The sequence below is a fragment of the Mycteria americana genome, chromosome 6 (assembly GCF_035582795.1).
Source record: "Mycteria americana isolate JAX WOST 10 ecotype Jacksonville Zoo and Gardens chromosome 6, USCA_MyAme_1.0, whole genome shotgun sequence".
NCBI lineage: Eukaryota > Metazoa > Chordata > Aves > Ciconiiformes > Ciconiidae > Mycteria > Mycteria americana.
In genome coordinates, this window is record NC_134370.1 from 60,817,045 (window position 1) to 60,837,702 (window position 20,658).

Sequence of the window (20,658 nt, forward strand, 5' to 3'; positions counted from 1 at the left end):
CTCCATATTTTACTATTGATGGACCTTTCAAATAAAATGTATGTGCTGACACCTCCATGCTCTGAAGATTAAAGACCTCAAATATGGAGAAATAGAGACTGACCTTGAGTCTCCTGTGCCTAAATTCCCTTTTTCTCTCACTAGTGTGCTTTGCTGCATATATTAACTTGTGGAAAATCCTGTAATGAAAGTTAATATTCCTTGTGTTACTATGACTTTAAGTCTTGTGCCAGGTAATTCCTAGCCAACGTGTTATTATGGTGACTCCTTTGTTCCAAGGAACAAACTACTTCTAATGAGTGGGAGGGAGAAAAACTTCAGTCTTAATGCTATATTTTCCATCTATCAGAAGTATTTCTGATTCTCAGCTGTTGCTGGAATTAAAATTCTGACCAACTTTCTCTTCAATTCATGGTATTTAGGAAAAAATACTTTAAGCAATTTAGCAAGTATAATTTTTTTCCTAGAATGTTGTACAGTTGTAGGAATGCCAGGAATTTGTTGAACTTAAATGCAATCACGTATTAAACTTTTCTCTAGTAATTTCAGGAGACAGCTTTATAAAATTTTGCTCTCCTTATTATTATTTTTTTTTTAATACAAGTGATGATAACAGTGGATGCTGAGGTACTACAGCAGCAGGGGTCTAGAAGAACACACAGGAATAGTCTCATTTAGATTTCAAAGGACTGTTCAAGATTTTAACCTTTGTCATGTTTTTCCTTCAATTACAGGTCTACACACTGTCATCTATATCTTTGTAATTGTACTGTGGAGGTGATTCTAAAATGCTGTCCTTTATGGCAAAACAGTATGATAAATCACAAATTACTGAGGTTGGTATATGCCAAAATGTATATATCTCTAGCATTAGGAAAGCTCTGAGAGAGGAATTGTGTTCGCGTTCTTCAGGTTTCTACCTATCAGAAATGAATTTGTTCCACACTTCCGTAGGATAAAAGTATTGGAAAAGTGTTTCAGTTGACAAATGGAGGTTTTGGTTAGCTAGTGTCCTGTTGACCAGGGTTCTCAAGTGGACTTCTGCTGTACAGGTAGGTGGCTTAAGCATCCTACTTACTGGCTGATGGAGTCTGAGCCTGGCTTTCTGCATTTCTGCTAGGATGTCCCATTCTGTAAATATCAATTCAGTAGTTTAGCCTTGGTTTCCCACATCCAAGGTGATTGCCCTAGCTCCCTGGTTTATGTAGTTAGACCTATCTTTCCATTACTGAATATTGGTTATTTGTGCAAAGGGGAACATTCCAGTAGAAAACATTGCACAAGTCTCAACCAAAAGAATCTGAATCCAGCTAAGGAGGGATGTGAAGCTCTTATTCCTGTTTAGACCAAATATCTGCTGGACTTCATGCTGAAATTAATATGTTCATGAAGTTGTCTGGGCTGGACCTGGGAATTTCCTTTCAGAACTGATAGATTACACACAAATTCTTGATTGACTTTACTAGTCAAAAAGTTGACTTTACAGAAGAAAACATAATGTCAAATGACAAGTAGAAAAAGAGCAGTTTTATGTTGCTTGCATTTAATGCTTCCTTTATGAGATATTGCCAACAAAACAGATCAACATGTTTGAAAACTGATAACCTGAAAAGGTTGATTTGCCTGGGAAGGGGGACTACAATCTTCAGAAGGCACCAGTCCTGGAAACAAAGACTGTAATCCTTGTATTGCTGGATATTTTTTCCCATCTATAAACTGGGGGAAATGATAATTTTCAGAACAAATTTGCAATTTAACACTGCAAATTATAGTGTTTCTATTTAAACACTTAACAATTTGCCATAGAGAATTCTATTGTACTTAAAGTAGTATAGTGATATCCATATATATTAAGGTAATATTGCTTGGTTATAGAAAGCAGATGAATACAATCAATCCACTCAGTGGGAAATGCAAAGGAAAAATGCTCTACTAGTTTAGGTGACTTTCAAGTATTTTCAGTAGTCCTTTTAAGTGTGATCTCTCTCTCTCTGTATGTATAAAATGTGATCCCCCCCCACCGCCGTATGCAGTTTGGCTTTGGTAAAGGCTGTTTCCCCACTAATCTCATTTTGAATCATCTTTGCTTTCTAGAATTTCCTAAAAATCAGCTGATTTTTAGATAGTTGCTGTTTACAATCGTAATGCAAAAACATTTAAAAGTTATCAACAGAAAGTGGAACACATCCCACTGGATTTTGTTGCACTGTTCAAAAAGCCTTACGGCAGTTTTGGCCTCTTGTGGGGTAGATGTATAGCACAGCAAGAGAAGAAAACACTTAGTAATATCTTTGTTAAATCTTTTTCACAGAATCTTGTACGCATGATGCAGGAATGAGTGTGATGAATACTGTGGATAACACAGCCATCATTGTTTGCACAATGAATCTTTTTATATTGTACAATTTATAGTTCTGTTGATCCACTTCATTGCAGCTTTTTTGCCTCACCAATCTAATATTTGGGTTCAAATGTTCACTCTGATGTCAAGGTCTGATATTTTTACCTCTCCCTTTCTCTTAATTTTATTGATTTTTCTAAGCCAAGCATTCCATAAATTAGTTATAGTAAGAAGGCTTGTTGTGGAATGTGATATAATTGGCAACTGATTGTTGATGTAGGAGATTTATGTTGGCCTTATAGTAATAGTTTCTTATAATTGGAAGCATATGTGATTTCTAGTGTCTAGACTTGGGAACTTTCCCAGGAAGGAGTTCCAGGTGGTTATCTAAGCATAATAGGCCAAATGGCTACCACTTAAATGCTGCAGACATGGGAAATATGTAAATGTTGCTGGCAAATGTAATTATTTCATAAATTTAAGTTTATAAATTGCAACATATCCATTTACATCTAATGGTTTGACCAGCTGATTTGTGTTATAGATTCATGTAGAATCAATGTTTAAAACTTGAAATTTGCTTTCTCTTGATTGCTCCTTAAACTGAAATAATGTAAAATACAGAGATGAGTTCTTGATATGCCTGGATGTCAAAACGCTTTTAACTATATTATGTGCCTAATTTAGTTGCACTAATGTATGAATGCTTACCTTGAAATAGCAAACAGTTACATTGTCATATTTATTAAATTAATTCTGTGAAATTTGGTTTGGTATAGTTAAGTTACATGGCACCTTGAGTTTTGTCTTCATTTGCTAGTAGGCTAATTTCTGGAAGGACCTCAGAAAGGAAACATGTCTGGAAGTTGTACAGCCTACAAAAGCATGTGGGGATTTGATATTGTCCTGATCCCAGTTTGCCTTGAACATGCTCTGCACGTTAAAACATCCCTGGAGAAGGAAAGCACAGTTGGCTATCCCAGCATGAATACTCTGCAAATATTGTTCTGGGACCTGCACAGCCTGTGACTCACAATGAATATTTTCAGCTCTGGTTCTGACTATACAATAGGAAATACAAAAGAAAATAAGTAATTTGCTGGGGCCTAAGACAGTATGACTTGATCATTGTGGCTCACACAGAGAACACAGAAGAGCTGCACTAGGAAATGTGAAAAGTCCTCTCAATTCAGTTTTCATGTGCCAGATGGTTGTTTCTTGTTCTTCTTGTATTTTTTTTTAATCCTACCTGTTAAGATAGCAAAGAATGACATACGTTATCTGGCTCTGCAGCCAAGTGCGTGGTCCAAATTATTTTCACAGAATGCCTGACAAAGTCTGCTTGCTTGCTTGCCTCAATCATTTTTCTCAACTAATTAGAAAAGTCTGCCAAGCATTGTTGGGCTAAGGCACTAATTATTCTCAAACAAATGTTTCAATTTTGCACAAGTTAAGAAGTGTCTCTGTTTTAAATGACTACATGCCAAGGTGCCAGAGTAGTCAGACCAGTTTCGTTTATCAATATGTCTGGAAGTCCCTGAGGACCAAAGAGATAAAACCATTTAAAAGCAAATGACCGTGTGCAGTCTTAGGTGCTCTTTTAGGAAATAATGCTGTAATACTTCTTTTTGTATATGTTAGTTTTTAATGAGAAGTAGCGGGTCTATTTTCCTTCTGGAAATGTTGTTTCTTGTGATATTCCTGACTGCGTTGGTCCTCAGATTGTCTTGGTTTTGGCACTGAATTAAAGGAAGTTTTATTATTAGTCATGCAAGACTGGACTATCTAATCCTTTCTCAGGTTTTGTAGACTGCTCATCACCACCCTTATTTGAGCATTACAGAAGTTCATCTCTGATGACAATGACACTGGAGAGTCTTTCCAGTTGAATTTGGCAATCGGAAGAAACTTGAATGGTTAAAAGGAAGTTTACAGCTTGTTTTCCAAGCTGTGGCCCTGTACCCGGGCCTGAACGCCATACTTCCCTACTCAGAAGTAGTTGTGAGCTTCCAGAATGGTGTCATGCCACCTCTGATCCTGAATCAGGATCTGATCCTGGTATCGATTTATTTTGTGACAAGGTTCACCATCTGATAGTTTGGTGTGTCACTAATGAGATGTGAGCCTCTGATCAGCTATATCTTTGCTGATATGTTACACTCCCATCTGTCTTTCCCACTGTTTGCCCTCATCCAGAAGTTGCTCTGTAAGAAGCAGATAGATTGCCACGTTTAGGAGTCTCTTTGGCTTCTGTTGGATCTGCCCATGTATAACCAACAAAAATCAGAGTTTCCAAGAACTGCCTTCCTCTCTTTCTTGAAAGTAGGGAGCTGTATGTTTTCAGAGAAAAAATGTTTTTAGTATATTTCAAAGATGACAAGAGAAATTCAACAACTTATTTCACAGGGATAATTGGAGTGGTTTACTTATGAGCCAGCTCTAGAGTTTGTTTTGTAGATGCGTGTTAGTTCAGAATTATTGGATTAATTTTTTTTTTAAAGCATATATTAAGGGCGAGGGAAAAATGAAAGAATTAAACCACCAGAATGGTAGGAGAACTTGGAACATTTCATTACTTGATTAGTTTCCAGCAGCCACCTGTGCCAAGGAAGAAAATGTGCCTAAATATTACGGTATTTGTATCTCCTTGAACAGTTACTCGTACTAGGATAAATGGGCAGGCATAACATGTATGTGAGTAACGGTTTATATGTGTTTTCTTTTTAACCTCTCCCCTTCCTTCTTTTAGGGGAAAATATGGAACCTGGTGCCTCCATACTTTGTATCATTAATTGCTTGTTGCCCTTATCTGCACCCACTGGCTTAATTGCAATCTGTCTGCATAGTGTGTGGTTTTTTTCCATGAATTTTGAGAAATTATTTGTAAAGGGGAGATATGCTACATGGGAAAATCTACTTAGTCTGAAGAGAGTTGGCTGTGGACAATGCTGGCAGCTCTGGGAAATAGCTGTGTTGCAGGGGTACGCGCAGACAGATGATCTCAAGAGAAGACATCGCAAATAAAAAATTCCTGGTTCTCAAGTATGATGTAAGGCAACAAAAGATGAATGAGCTGTGAATCCCAGGGTGTTCCTCAAAGTTCAATACATAGTCTTCTCCCACAGAGCAAAGAAGGTTTTAACGTAATGGTGTTACATGTTTTGAAGGACTTTTTCTATTTTGTCCTTCTTTTCCTTCTTGTGCATTCAGTGCATTGTTATTTGCTAGATAATTATCCCTGCTGATTTTGAGGTGCTGACTGTCCTTGGTGAGGACATGAATCTTACCTGTAATGTCAATTACCTAGTTTTAACCAGGAAATACACATTAAATGTACTAGACTTTTGGTAGGCCTTCTTTGCTTTTTTGACATCTGAATGTCTCTGCAGATTCAGTCCTCTTCTGAGGGTTGGAGCAAGAGGGAGTTCTGGATTTGTTCAGGTTGGTGTCTGTGCTCCAAGACCAGTAAGGACCTGGTGGCAGTGAGAATTCCAGGATACCTAGTCATGCAAGGATTGGCAATGAGTCCAGTATCCTCCTAGTGATGCAATACCTTTATGCCATGAAAGGATCACTCTGTAGGCGTATAAACTTCCCAGGTCCCCCTTCTTCCATTTTAAGGATGTTTCGCACATAAAAACACTGCCAAGCATTGTTAGTGTAGCAGTGTTCCCATACATCCCATACGTCCCATACATCCCCATCCCATACATCAGTTTCATCATGTTCATTCTTCAAATATGTTTTGTGCATCCTCTATTCATATTTAGGAAGCGATAAAGATGCAAAAGGGGAGGCTAAATTTTAATGTAGTACTTTTCTCATAAAGGGTCATTTTTCATAAGTTAACGAAGTGGAATACCCTGAAATCAGCTCTCATTGCAAATGAAATATTAGGTGGAGCCCCTTATACTCTCTCATAAGCAAAAGAGATTTTCTGGGACTGATTCCACTGTCATTGACACTTTGGCATATTTAGGCTAATTCCAAATGTTAGTCCCTGTACTTATCGGAAGTCCTTCTCTTTCAATGAAAATGTCCTAAGTGACTTGACTCTCCTTTTTTTTGTGTCTGTGTAAAATTGAAATTCATGGATGGTCCTCGGAGCATGGTAAGTTCAGCTGCATGTTTTTGTACTAATATAAGCATTTTTACGTTGAAGCTTTTTAGTTTTATGGACAACCACAGTTTCTTTAACTGAAAAGCTAGCTATACTTTCCATCCAAGAACACTTCCTATTTTGTGTATCTCCACATGTGAGTTTGCAGAATTGCAATGGAAATCCAGTGGGAGTAGCATTCCATTGTAGCTACATGAGTGTTACATTGGTTTAAATCAAGCAAATTTTATGATATAAAACCTATTCTTCTTCTTTCTCATGATTCATTGCTACAATTATACTTGATTGTACTTTATTTTTTAATTTTCTCATTTTGGAAGAATTCCTTTGGAATTATTTTCTGTTTTTTTTTTTTTTTTTTCATGTAGAATGGTAAAATGTGTACAGTTGAAATAATTTGGAGGAGGTTTCCAAGTTTGCAATTTTTTCTTCCAATGAAGGTTGTTGAATTGTGCTCTCAGCAGCTTCGTAGTTTCCCCCATTTGCACTGATTATGTAACCATAAACAAATTTCAACTGTGAACTGATTTAATATGGCTCATCATTTATACCTGACTTTTTTTTTTTTCTTAATGCAAGCTAAAGGATGTCCTGATTGAAAGTAAGGGGCTGGGCTCTTGGTTTGTTTTATTCTGAGCAGGAAATGTATCAGCACTGTCCAAGAAACCAGTAAATTGTTCTTTCGATGGTGCTTGGGAGGGCGATGAAGTATCCTCTCAAGGGTCTCACTTACTCTTCAGTTTTTTCTCAGTGCATCAGTAAAGTCTGTGTATTGCATAAAGTAATTTCCACATGAGAGAAGAGCATTCTCTTACTAGGTTAGCCATAAACTCACCCTAAGGGGCATGGAGTACAATGAATGTGAGATTTAAGTTGTCAGGTACATGATTGCACATAATACTAATCTAATCACACTCCTTGTGATGGAAAAAAGGGGAGACAGAGGAGATTCACTGTTCCAGAGAGAGACACTAGCATTGTACAAGCGGCAGGAATAATTCTTTCTCTTCTCTGGTGTGTTGGTGTTGCTGCTGTTGTGCTTGGCAGAAAGCACTCAGCCTAAAAGGTTGTAAAGTTTATAGGTCTTCACACTGTGTCACTATATTGTGTAACCCAGTAGGGCACAGCTATGGAAGTGATTTCTTGAAAATCTTGTCAATATATTTTGTCATTTCATGACTGATCAAACTGCAAACATAAGCTGTGTGTTTTAAGATGACATTTTGTCTTACAAAATTATAGTGTGGAACCTAAATTTGCTGCTTGCTATAGGTGCTTCATTCTACTCCAGCAATGGTCCTCCTTTTTCTTTAGTAGGAATGTCTCAGTGCCCCAGCCTACAAAAAAGAGTCAGTGTGATGGACGGGCTTTCAGCTGAAAATGGATTTGGTTGCAGTATATAATTGAGCAGTGGAGTGAGAGAGTTTTTAAATTATGGAGTTGATTTTAAAAGTTGACACTGCCGTTAAATGTTCTATATTCGGAGCTCCTGCTTTAGCGGCTAAAATGGACATTTATAGATAGAAATAGTGATCTGAATTCCCCTTGTGGGTTTGGCAGATAGGTTTGAAAGTTGTTTCATTTTTGTGTGTAATTTTCTTTTGGCAAGAATGTGTGCAGGGGGTGGTGGAGAGGTCAATTTGTCTATGTTTATAGGTGCTGACAAGTTTTCTGAGATTTATTTTTAATTCAGCTTGTTTAAAAATTGCATGGCAGTGTTTTTTAAAATACACTTGCCAAAGATTTTTGTGTTAACTTGTATGTGTATAACATCACTTTTGTGACAGAAATTGGCTTTATCAATGCATAGTGTGTTACAGTTAGACAATAGTAGTTAAATCTGAGCTTTCAAAAGTTTGATCACCACCGTATTTTATAAAGTTATGTATACTGTGGTTCTTATATGTTATAAGAGCTAGCTTATGCTTTTACTGATTAATCCAGTTAGTAAGGTAACTACTTTTTGGATTTTTTTTTTTAATGTGAATTTGATACTTAATGGCAGTTTAAAAATTTATGTTTTTCAGGTATTTGAAAAAGAGCTGCTTTCAATATAGGCAAAACGATTGTAAAAGTTCTGGTTATTTCCAAAGATCAAAGTTACATGGTTTAAAAAAAAAATTACAAAATAAATTCATTGAAGTTTGAGCTAGAGCTGACAACCTGTTAAGACTGTGGTTAGTTCCCATGCCTTCAGGCCATGTGGACTATAACCAGCGTGGAGGGTGAGTGAAGGAGCAGAACTGGAGCCTCCCCTCACACCGGCTGCTCATTTCTCAGCCACCGTTTGGGGGTATCAGTGCCTTCTGTTGCGCAGAGTGGTAACTTTTTTCAAGCATAATGTTCATAAAGCAAATAGCTGTAGTAATGTGTTACCGGCTAGATCTTCTCTTAGCTATATTGCATTGATTCCAAAAATGATATAAAAATCAGTGAGTGTCAGGGAGGGCCAATGCCTGTACAGAGCAGCCTTGCTGTCACAAAGGCACTCCCTTACTCAGCGTGGCAATTTCAAAAAGACTGTGGGCCAAGCATTGCAACTTCAACATCTCTGTCATGCAAATACCGTCTTACAATGAAATTCAGTTAGATATTTTTCTGATGTAAAATGACTTGGGATGTCAAGCAATTAACGTTTCTGTAGATATAATTATCCACAGCAGCCTGCACTTAAGTAGCTTTAGCCTCAAATCTTTGCTTGTACCTTTCCTTTCTGAAGTAGCACCTCTTCATCCAGAATTAGAAGTATCACTTGACCGTGAACTGATCTAAACCGAAAACTTAGATTAAGAACAGTGCCAGCAGTAGTAAATGGTTATGCTGCAGGAATCATAGCCAGTTAAAAACTGGAATTTCTGAAAGGGGGGGCTAGAGTCCTAATCTTAAACAGCTCTGGAAAAATTGCAGCCCTGATCTCCACAGGGAAGGAGGAGGGGGGTGAAACATTGATTCAGAAAATGTGTGCTGCACTCCACTGTATAAATCTGGATTTCAAAAATAAACTTTTTTAGCATGCTTGAAAGTTGTTGCTGACTACTGCCAACTAGAAAATTTAATAAAGAGTTTAACTTTGTGCGGCCCAAGCCAGCTCTGCAAACACATGCTTTCCCGCTGAGATCAGAATGAATATCTAGTGCAGTGTGCAAGAGCCAGACTGTATGAGCAGGCCTGTCTACATGCATCCCTCATCTGACTTCAGTTATTGTTATGATGGGCACAGTTCCACGGCTGTAATCATTGCAAAGAGTGTGTGTCCAAAGCTCTGCTCCAAACGCTATCATGCTGCTTACATTTTCAATTATTTTAGTAAGGCCCTTTCATCTGCAAGCTTAGTCTGTTTGGTAAATGGACACATTTACCTTCTCAATTATAAATCTTTTTATAGAAGATGTCTTGTGCTCTCCTTACATATCTTCTAGTGCAGGATTTTATACTTCTTGGAATTTAGCCCTAGCCATTTTTGAAACAGCCTTTTAATAAAAAGAGAGCAAATTAATAGATTGTGTACAAAGTCTATAATTTTCATTAGTTCTTTTTGAGAAGCTTTTGCAAAGCTAAATTTAGATAGTTGAGTCAGTATAGATGGGGTAGATGGGGAAGGGAGTTGAAAACATATTTCTGTTTTCAGTCAAGAATCCAGCTTTTGTCTAGTAATGTGTGGTGATGAGAGAGGACTGAGTTTGCAAGAGCAGCACATCAGGCTGCGTGTCAGAGTTTGTATTTTCAGCCTAGACCTTTATTCTTCTCCCATAAGGGGCTCGGAGCGTAGAGAAATGAGTTTGCTCGGCTTGTTTTGGGAGGAGTGAGACTTATGTAATACTGGGCAGCACTAATGCAGAGACCTGTCAAACCATGTCCAAATCTGTTTAGCCAGTTACACTGTGATTGCGGCAAGTCCATAAATAAAGGAAGGAACCATTTATACCACAGCCACGTGAGCAGCCATTTCATAAAATACCATCTCTGGCTCTATTCCTTCAAATAAACACCCCTTTCCAAAGTGGCAAACAGGAAGAGTATGTTTTGTTTGTCAAAAGCTAAACAGACTAAAATGTTGCCAACATGTTGAGAAAAGTTGAGGGAAAAGAAAGCGTCTTCCCAAGATTTTGGTATAATGGGACCAGGGGACTCAGGGAATAGCAAGGAGAAAGAGAATTCTTTTGGCTTTGAAAAACTGAGTGAGAAAGAATACCTTAAAATAGAAAGGCTATCAGTGATGGCATAGGACAGGAAGAAAGACTCATAAAATAGCATGCTTTGCAACTTAGGATAGCTCTGCCAAGTCTTTGAATTGTCCAAACTGGAATGAAAGGGATTATGGGTTTGCTTCTATTATTATTATTTATTTACTTATCAAGAAAAAAAAAGCAAAAAACCAACCTTCACAAAAGGGCAAACCATTCCTCTTTTGCTTTGTGGTCCCAGTGCCCTCTTCTTCAGTGTGAAGGCAAGAGTGCAAGAGGTGAGATCATATACAGATATTACTTGGGAAGAATGTATGCTGACAATTATTGTGTGAAGCGATTATTTTTCTACTGCTAAAAGAAGAGCCACTTCAGGCAATAGTTTTGTCTAGAGACAACCTTGGCTTCTCTCCTGTTACTTATGGGGACCATACATCTCGTCAATGCCCAGAACAAGTTCTTCTCATTGCCTGCATCTCTGAGTACAGGGCACAGGGCTACCTGTCCAACATATCGAGGCACTTTTGGCTTGATTGTAAAAATCACAGATTTGATTACCTCACACAAGCTCTACAACAAAGCACTATCTGCCTGTTCAGAGGCGTCCTATAGTTGGCCTTTATTGTGAGCCTGTAGTGTTTTGTTTCTCTGGCATTTGGTGTCTGTGTTCACCATTCTGACTAATGCAGAGAAAATCTGGAGTCACACTTTCATGTCTCTCTTCTGATCATATTTGTTATTCTAAAATAAATGCCACTGTGGCAGTGGTTTAGTTAGCAAAGCAAATAATGTCTTTTCAAGTGAGTGAAAAACTTATCTTCTTTTATGCCTGATGACACGGCAACATTAATAAATATATAATAGTTTTGGGTAGTGCTTTCCAGCAATCTTGCCTTTCTTGCTCTTTAATATGCAACATGATGTGATGTGTTTGAATTAAATTCTAGTAAACATTTGCACCTGTCACAAGAACCACTATTTGTTGTCACAGCAATCAGGACAGTTGAAGAAGCACTGAAGGAAGTGTCTTCCTAGGATCAGTGTAGCGGGTAAGCTTGCATTGCAATTGCTCACTCTGTGCATAAACTGAATGATTCAGCCTCTTTTCTATACACATTTCTAGTACAAATTTCCTTTGGCAAAAAGTAGTAGTAGAATAAAGAATTAACTAAATCCATTTGGGAAAGGAACATGGATAAACATTAAGGGTTTTTTTTTTCCTGAATTAAGTTTTGGGATGTATGGTAATTATCTTTGAGCAAATCAAGTGTAGCACATGGTAATGGCAAGAAGACCTACAATATAAACAAGTAGCAGATGGATAAGGGTAGTCCTAGAGTAGCTAGGAAAAAACGTAGTTCTCCATCCTTAACCAAAATACAGGAAAAGTAAACATTCTCATGTAGCATTTGCCTGGAAGCATTTTGGATGATCGATACAATTTGAATTAATATCTTTGATTTTAATCAAACAATCTTTGATTGTTGTGCTCCAAAATAGAGTATTGCAATGCTGAGTTCCTTGACTCCTGCTATGATCAGTTTAGGCTTCTTTTTTTCATCATTTTCCTGTCATCTCCTGTTTACAGGGGAGATATAAACAGTTTGTCTTAATTTTCCTATGGAGCTTCACCCTTATACAAGAACTAATACTGTAGATCCATAGATAAAATTCTGCAAGCAAATGTATTCTTTGCTATCATGGGATTATAGAGATGTGGGTGAAAGATTAGGCTCCCCTGAGAAACCGAGTACTTTTGCTTCTTGGAAACTTCAGCTGAAGTCTTACGTGCACATTGCTGTTTGTGGTTTCAATCCCTTTTTTTGGTTTATTTTGGTTTACAGTCATGATAAAAAAATGAAATTAAAATAAAAATGAAACAAGCACAAACCAGCGCCAATTGGTCTGTGTGCCTTTGTATGTGAGAGAGAGTCTTGAGGTTTGGTTTTATTGTGTCAATCTGAAGCATGAGGCTGGTTCAAGAAAATGGTTGACAATAAGTGTTCTGCTAACAACTAGGCAATTGCATTAAAGTAACACTAGAAGACTGAGAAACCAAGAAAAGAAATGAAATTCAAATGTAAGGACTGCACAACGTTCAGAAAAAGGAGGAGAGAGTTTGCAGATGCTGTGGCTTTGCTGCTTATTCCTGGAGCTCCAACTGTGTGTTGCTGAAAAGAAATACTTGCCATGAAGAAGCATTTTGGATACGAACTAGACCATTTTGAAATGCCCATTTTGTAAAAGTTTATAGGGAAAGCAAGAAACCTAATAGCTGAAGTTTCAATGAATTGCCCCATTTGGCAATTATTCCCAACAGAAACCAACACCCTGGGAATTTTGCTTGGCACAGCCCACTACAATTTTTGTATGGCCTGACTTTAGCTATGCAAAATCTACCTAGGAGAAAGTGGTTTTAAAACTTTAGCTATTGCTTGTAGGTATTGGGGCAGAGGGAGTCTGGGTTGGATTCTTAACTGCTGTTCTGTTTTCATATAACCCCAGGTTGTTTTGTCCTAGAAATGTGAAATCCCAGAGTCATCTCACTTAACTGAGATGTTAAATTTAGGATCATACGTGTCCTAGATTCTCAATATAGTCAATGAGATATAAGCGTCTCTGAAGGGTAATTTGACCCCTGCATGAGCTGAACCTGCCCCAAAGGTAACTTTTCTTTGCCCATATGGTTGTGCGAAGTGCTTATGACTAGACTCACAATTTGCATGCCTAATTTATGTAGCTATGTTTAGGATTGTACCTGAGCAAGTATGTCTTAGCTTTATTTCTTTAGGTAAAATGCCTTGTGGTATTTTGATATATAAAAACTTGTCTTAAAATGTCTGAAAAGTGTGCAGAGAATCTTTCTGAAGCTAAAATTCTGGCTTCGGCTGCTAACCTAAGGCAGAGAGGGGCAGGATAAAGGAAAGCAGCGATAGATATTACGCAGCATGTAAGTCTGGGAAGTGCACAAAGCTTGGATATGGGAAGAGACCCCATAAATCCTCTAGTTTTGCAGAGATATGGGTCAGGGAACTTGCTGTCTAATATTTGAGGTCAGAAGAAATTGGAGAGAAGGAGAAGGATGTGGTGCTGTCAGAGCATTGGTAAAGGGATGATAGCATAGAGCTGTACTGAGGAAAAAACACATGAAGAACAGAGACACGTACTGTGCCAGTTGCATAGGGGGAATTGGGGCATGCTATAAAATGCATTAGTGGTTATAAATGATGTTCTTAATGTTTTCCACATTTAGAATAAAATAAATGGTGCAACCTCATTTTGAATACTTTGTGCAATTCCAGCTGTCCCATCTCAAGAACATGATGGAAGCTGTAGAAGTACAAAAGAAAGTGACGTGATCAGAGGGATGTGATGGCTTCTGTGCAAGGGAGGATTCAGTAACCTAAGTCTCTCCAGTTTTGAGAAAAGGTGATCAATAAGGAGGAAGCAAGATATACTGCAGCTACATAAAGTCAGGAATGACATGAAGAAAGTGAAAAGATAGCAATTATTTATTATTTCTCACTTGACATGAAACAAGTGAAATAATCAGGCAACACATAATTAAATTGTGGAAGCTATTGCTACAGGATGTTGGAGACGCCAAAATACAACTGGTTTCTTAAAGTGATTAGATAAACTCGTGGAAAAATAGTTCATAAAGAGCCTTTGAAGACACTTATGTAGGGCCAGCCTCCAGCTCAGGAAGTTTCTAAGCTGCAGGTTTGCTGAGAATTGGCAGGGCATACCCTATACTGGTCCTGTGTTCATAGCCTTTCCTTAAGCATCCGTTTTGGCTGTTATCAGAGACAGGATACCAGGCTAAATGAATCTTTGGTGTAATGCACTGTATGGCTTTCTTCTTGCTAAACCACACAATAAAGGTCTGCACTAAGTATCTACGCTGTAGACCAGATTCAATTTAGCTCTGAGAATTCCAACTTCTGAATACATTATTCTTTCATTTACAGTATTATTTAATCACATGCATAAAACCCGATCTATTGGGCTAAATCCAGTGGTACAATTATGGCTCTCTGTTCCCAGTGTGCTGGGATGTTCTGCAATGTGCTGCAATGTGTTCTACATATCGTGTTATGTTGCTACTGGCTCATATTATGTGTGTTAATCTGGTCTATGCAAATCATCTTTCAGTGTTTCACCGTAGCTGTTTAATAAGAATACTGACCTAGGTCAATTACCTTTAATTATCTAGAATGCTTCTTTTTAGTGTTAGTATAACCTTGGAAAATTATTAACTAATATGTAGACCCTCGTGTATAGGTCTCATTGAAGGCTGTTCCACAGGCAACTAAGTGAAATATAATGGAACTGCTACTATCTTTTTGGAGTTATTAGTCGCATCACTCAAAATAGTTTCTGCTCCAGCCCCCATTGCTCTGCCTTCTTTAGATTAGCAATATTTGTAGTCTCCTGCTGAAGTACTGCTGAGAGAGCCAGAACTAAGTGGTAAGCACAGTGGGATGCTGTATGCATTCTGTAGCTTTTCTAGGGTTTACCCTAAGAAGATTTTCATACCCGTGTGACAGTCACTAGCAGGCCAAGAAGCTTTTGTTTAACGTTCTGCATGCAAACTGATCTTTAGCTTAAAGTCTGGGTGGCATTTCCTCTGAATGTTATTCATTGGAGAATATCTGCCCTTCCCTATGTATGTTTAGAGTATATGGGTTAGCAGTCCCATTGGTGCAAAGTAAATTAGTCCTGTCAATACCCTTTTAAATTTGTATTTCTAACATGAATCCTTTTGGAGAATTGCTCATACAAACCTGGAGTCATACAGGTGTATTTACTGCATTAGCTACATTTAATGGGTTGTTTACAAGCAACTCAATATATGCAGAATTTTACATTCCTGTTGAGGGGGAGGGGGATTCCAATGTCTTGAAAAAACAAGAAATAAAATTAAAATATTTAATTTCTTTCAAAGGAACTATTAGCTATCCTGACTTCTTGGACACTCTATGTCCCAGGCATCTGGAAAGCATGAGAATCCTTAAGGAATCAAGGCCATAGTCACATCATTGTTTGGTATGAGTGACTCCCATATTGATCTGAAACTCCCAGAGCACCCAGCTGCCTGGTGTTTGGCCCAAAGGCTGTAGGGTCTATAGGCTTAGTCCTGTTTGCAGAATAGGGCAATCCCAGAGTTTAAGACCATGGAAACTCAAGCTTTTGCAGCAGTTGGAGAGGTAGCCTGGCAGGCAATCAGGCACTCTTCCATTGTGCCTGCTTGTTGTTCAGTAGAGATTTCTGGAAATAGAGGTTTCCATGACATACTCTTATTTCAACAAATTGGCACTTCCCAACAAAAACACGTCCTGTTAGAATTCCCTAACCAGCTCTAATTCAGACATCAAAGAGGGTGAATATATTTCTTCATTCTGGGATTATTACCATTTCATTCCCTTCTCCCTTTCCCTCCATTTCTTTTTCTTTTTAACTCATTTTCTCTGAAAGTAGATGCTGTGAACTGATGCTTCAGGAGGGTACTGGTTCTGATGTCCTTTGTGTGCTTCTTTGATCTGTGTTAAAGAAATTGCAATGATTTGAAGGCATTCACGTTTTAAAAGGTAACTCAGATTATTACTAAGACTAATTACTCTTGTTATGTAGTTTCATGAGTGACTGCAGGAGCTGCCTGTACTTGTGTTTCTCTCTTACTCCTTTCATTCCGTTAATGTGGGGACAGCCACTTATACAAGCCCACTTTGCAGGACCAAGATTGTGCTTTAAGCGTGGAAATTGGGATTTTCTGCATTTTTTGTTTTGTTTTAGGGTGTGCGTTACCCTCCCCCATCACCTCTGGAAGTGTGGAAGGGTCTTACCTAGGCATTATTTAATCCCCACATTTAGCATTTGCTTTTGAAAATCTTGGAAGGCTGCCAAGAGAAAGCAAACACTTCTTGTACAATCTTTTCTGAACATGTAAGGAAACCTCACAGAGTCTTTAAAGCTGCAAAGTGTCAGAAAAATCAGGGACATTTGTAATGTTTGTATAATGCTACAAATATGGTGATATGTGAAAAGCTGAGATATGAAAAAAAAAACCCCAGCATCCCTCTTCATTTATCCTATTCCAGAGATAGGTGTTGTGAAAAACACAAAGAGAGCAACTGCTGCCCAGAGAACAGAAGTGTGTTACAGCTCAGACAAGGCTATTTGCAGGGGACAGAGAACATGAGGTCTGATCAAATGCCAAATAATCTGTTGCAAGTTAACTTGTGGAAATAGACATGATCTGAGACCACCTAGCGTGTCATTAAAAGGGTAAATCAGTCATGTCTTACAGATGGTAAAACTGAAGAACAGAAAGATTAAGTGACTTTCCTGTGGTGTAAAAACAGGGCACTGGCAGAGCTGAGAGAAGAACTGAAGGTTCTGGAATCCCATTTTTTTTCTCTGCTGGCCCATGTTGTCTCAATTACAGGGATGAGAGCATGAAGAAAACCAAGCCTGGGGTGCTCCGACTCTGACCTCATTGCATGGTATTCCTCCAGGAGAACTACTTTAAGGATTACAGCAAAAGAATGTGCTTCTAAAAGCCATTTTGATGAAATCCCAAAACTAGCAGCAGCAAGCAACCCTTTCTCACTTTCCAGCTTGATAACAAGCCTCACCAGTTGACAGTTTATTTTCTTTCCAACAATCAAGTCTTGACTGAAAGAGCACTTGATTCTTGAGTAGGCAATAACAAGCGTAGGCATGGAGTTGTTGCCACTTGTGCTTTCATTTCAACAGAAAAGTAGAAAACCAGATTTGCTGAAAATGAATTGAAATGTTTTCCTTAGCCTTCTTCTCCATGTACATCTATTTTCTGTTCGGTTTTCTTAAATGGCATTCACAGAAGTTGACAAAGATTCCCACTTAGTTTTTATGTCTTTTTCTTTTGGCTTTTCACTTTAGGCTTATATAACAAGGTAAAAGACTTATCTTTCTTTCCAGCTTTTATAATGCGGTAAAAGTCTTGACTTTCTGTCCAGCTATGGAGGTGGTGAACAGGGGATACGAATCTGAAACAAAAGTGTTAAATCTAACAGTGCAGTTCACATAACCTTACTGTATGCAGTGAACTCAAATGAAGTGGGAGGTCAGTGAGCACCACATAAAACCATGCCCTTAGAAAATCTGGTTAAATCAGGGAATGCATTGCCTTGCTTGTGTCTGTAGTATCTAGAGGGGAGAAAACACATAAATTATAGACGTGACCAAGGTATCTGCTTTGAAGGTAAAATAGGACACCTGTGGAGCATTTGTCCATTCCTATTTCATGCAGTCTTTGCCCATTCCCAGAGCTAAACTGGAAACAAGACTAATATATAGGTATGCTCGCAATTCTGGAGTTCTGGGGGCAGGAATTGTCACTGTTTTGTACAGAGCCTGGGGGACTCAAGTATTGGCCTTGATTTGGATCCTGAGGGGTTACCGTACAGAAGTGTGTGCATAAAGGAACAGGATTATGGAATGACTACTAAATGTTCACAGGGATTGTCAAGCCCAGAGAGACGTCTGGTATATTCCCATTCATTGGAGTAAGATACAGTTGTTGGCAGCTGCCTCACAAAGCTTCCTTTCTTAAAACTATCTACCATGTTCCATAGGTATAGTTATCTTCAAAATATATTGAGGAAACTTCATTCTGGATTATTTTAAATTGCCATGGCTCCATTAATTTCGTAATAAATTCATTTGCATCAGATGTTGCTACCATCCCAGATCCCAAATTGTCCATACTGTTTGAATAAAGAGAGAACCTTTAAATCCCATCCTTCATTAGAATAAAGCTTTTTTTTCTTTCTGTTATCCTCTATAACAGGTGGTAATATAAAAAAGTGATCTGGCATCCTCACAAATTCTTTGAATTCTGCTTCTAAAGCTCTTCTTTGAATCATATTTTCTAGCATCTCATGGGGTTTTGTGCAAAAAATCATTCTCTGCAGCATTACGCAGACATTGACTGGGAAATCTCTTTATCAGTGGTTTAAATCAAAAGTAATTTTTTTCCTAGAATCCATTTTAGTCTCCCATACTGCTGGTTCTCAGTGTGAAAGAATCTATTTAACTGTCTGCTTTTTGGATGACTTTTAATGTTGTTTTTAGATTTATACAAGGAGTATTTTGCCAATGAGCCTCTTCATCTTCACCACTAGAATGATTTTTAATGGACATCCAGTAGTTTCATACTAAGTAGTTTCTTTCAGCTTTATTCTCCCTAGGGAGGAATGCACTGAATGGCTGGAAATGTCAGCAGCTGCATTAGCAGAAGCAGTTTAGCTGCTGCCACCTCCTAGATAAATCTTACCCTTTTTCATTTCTGTGTTTCTTACTGTTCCCCTCGAAGTAAGGGAGCCAAAGAAACTTCCTGTCTGGCATAATACGGATTAGGAACTAAATTGGCAGCTATTATAGATGGGCATTTTTCTATTGATTTCAGGGTGAAATCCATTAAAACTGGCAGAAAAGTTGGCTCCATTTCCATAGAGTCAACAAAATCAAATAGAAATATGAAGCTGAGAAGAAGGCAGGAACGCATGCAGCTGCGTGGAGTACAGCCCAGCTCAGCCACTGGAAAGTGTAATGAGGACCCTGGCTGCCCGACAGGGAAGGTACATATGGCGTGGGCCCTGCCACTCCTCTTGGCTATTACTTGACACATAGATGACATTTAACGTGGAAGTAAATTAGCCAGGATACTCGTCCTTTCCTCCAGAGCATCTGATCGTGGGCCTAGTTGGAGATGGGAAATGAATTAGGTGAACCTTTGGTATTATTCCGCCAGGCAGCTCCTGTCTTGCCCTCACTAAGTTGATAAAGTTTGGCATTGCTGCTGCTGGTGACTTAGCCGTGTGTTCTGTCTGAAAATGCATAGAGCCAAGTCATCTCCCAGGCATAAGCATTGCTGATATTAATTCTTATACTTGTCTTCATTCATATGCGTGTTGTGGTGATTAAAAATAATGGCTAGATGGTTGGAGAAATTATCTTCATAGTAAAACGCAACTGCCAGCATATTTTGCTAGTTAGTTGACCTCTCAGGAAAAGTCCATGACCTTAAATACGCTTGCTTTTTCATGTTATGTGATCAATAAATTCAGAATTCTGGTTGTATAATTCATCATGTTACACAGAAGTATCACAGGTTGTTCCATAGAATATAGCTCTGGATCTGTCCTTCATCCAAGTTCCTCAAAGAAAGGCGAGATTGTGCTTTAGAGTGATAGAATTACATTAAACATACATAGCTGCTTGATTAGAACTCAGATCTTGTGTTTAAAGTTCTTGATATTTAATACCGGAGTCAGCATATCCCAGAGCTGTGCAGTTATTTCCAGTGCCAGAAATCAGGTTTTTAGGAAAGAGATTGTATGTCTTGAGTCATCAGCATGGATTAGCCCCCAGAAAGGTTGTTTAGCGTAATGGGTTATCAAACTTTATGGTTACTTTTAGAATGGGTGTTTTTACAGCTTCCTGGTAAAACTGCAATTTGAAATTGTATTTTTTTGAACTGCTAAAACACAGTGACCGCCTATTGCCAGGGTGCATATGTTGTTAACGAGAATACTGAAAGGCTTTTCAAAAAAACATTATAACTGGTTTTGAGTTAGTCAAGCATTCAGTCTCACAAGTTTGTTCCAGTTAGAAGGAGAATTCGATGTTGGAGACAAACGTCTTTCATGTAATCCTGTTTATTTAAAAAGATGTGCCAAGTACCTTTTCCTTGAGCATAGGAGGATCAAACAACAGGAGATTGTTTTCAGCTGGTACTCAGACTCAAAAGCTCGGTCTAGGATTTTCTCAGTGCCGCATCCCACATTTGCCCAGTCTGCATCTGGAGTTTCTTTCTAAAATTCTGCCTGTCTGTGGCATTTCTGTTGTCCTTTTTGTCACACCCGCACACCAGTCAAATAATCTTTTGCATAATTAAAATTCCTGACTGTTCTTTTATATTCTTGTTTTGGCCTGTGACAAGCTGTATGTTAGGATCGAGGCTCTTT

General features: G+C 38.3%; 1 long non-coding RNA gene across 3 annotated transcripts in view; it reads left to right on the forward strand.

Moving 5' to 3' along the window:
• The window catches only part of LOC142411751 (uncharacterized), a 79,330-nt gene that overhangs the window by 17,934 nt on the left and 40,738 nt on the right, over positions 1 to 20,658 (forward strand). For 2 of the 3 annotated variants that reach the window (XR_012776257.1, XR_012776255.1), the window contains one exon: positions 735 to 836. This is a non-coding gene — a long non-coding RNA (uncharacterized LOC142411751). Of the gene's footprint in view, positions 1 to 734; positions 837 to 3,161; positions 4,219 to 20,658 lie in introns of those variants that run through there. The other variant, XR_012776256.1, reaches the window with a different exon arrangement.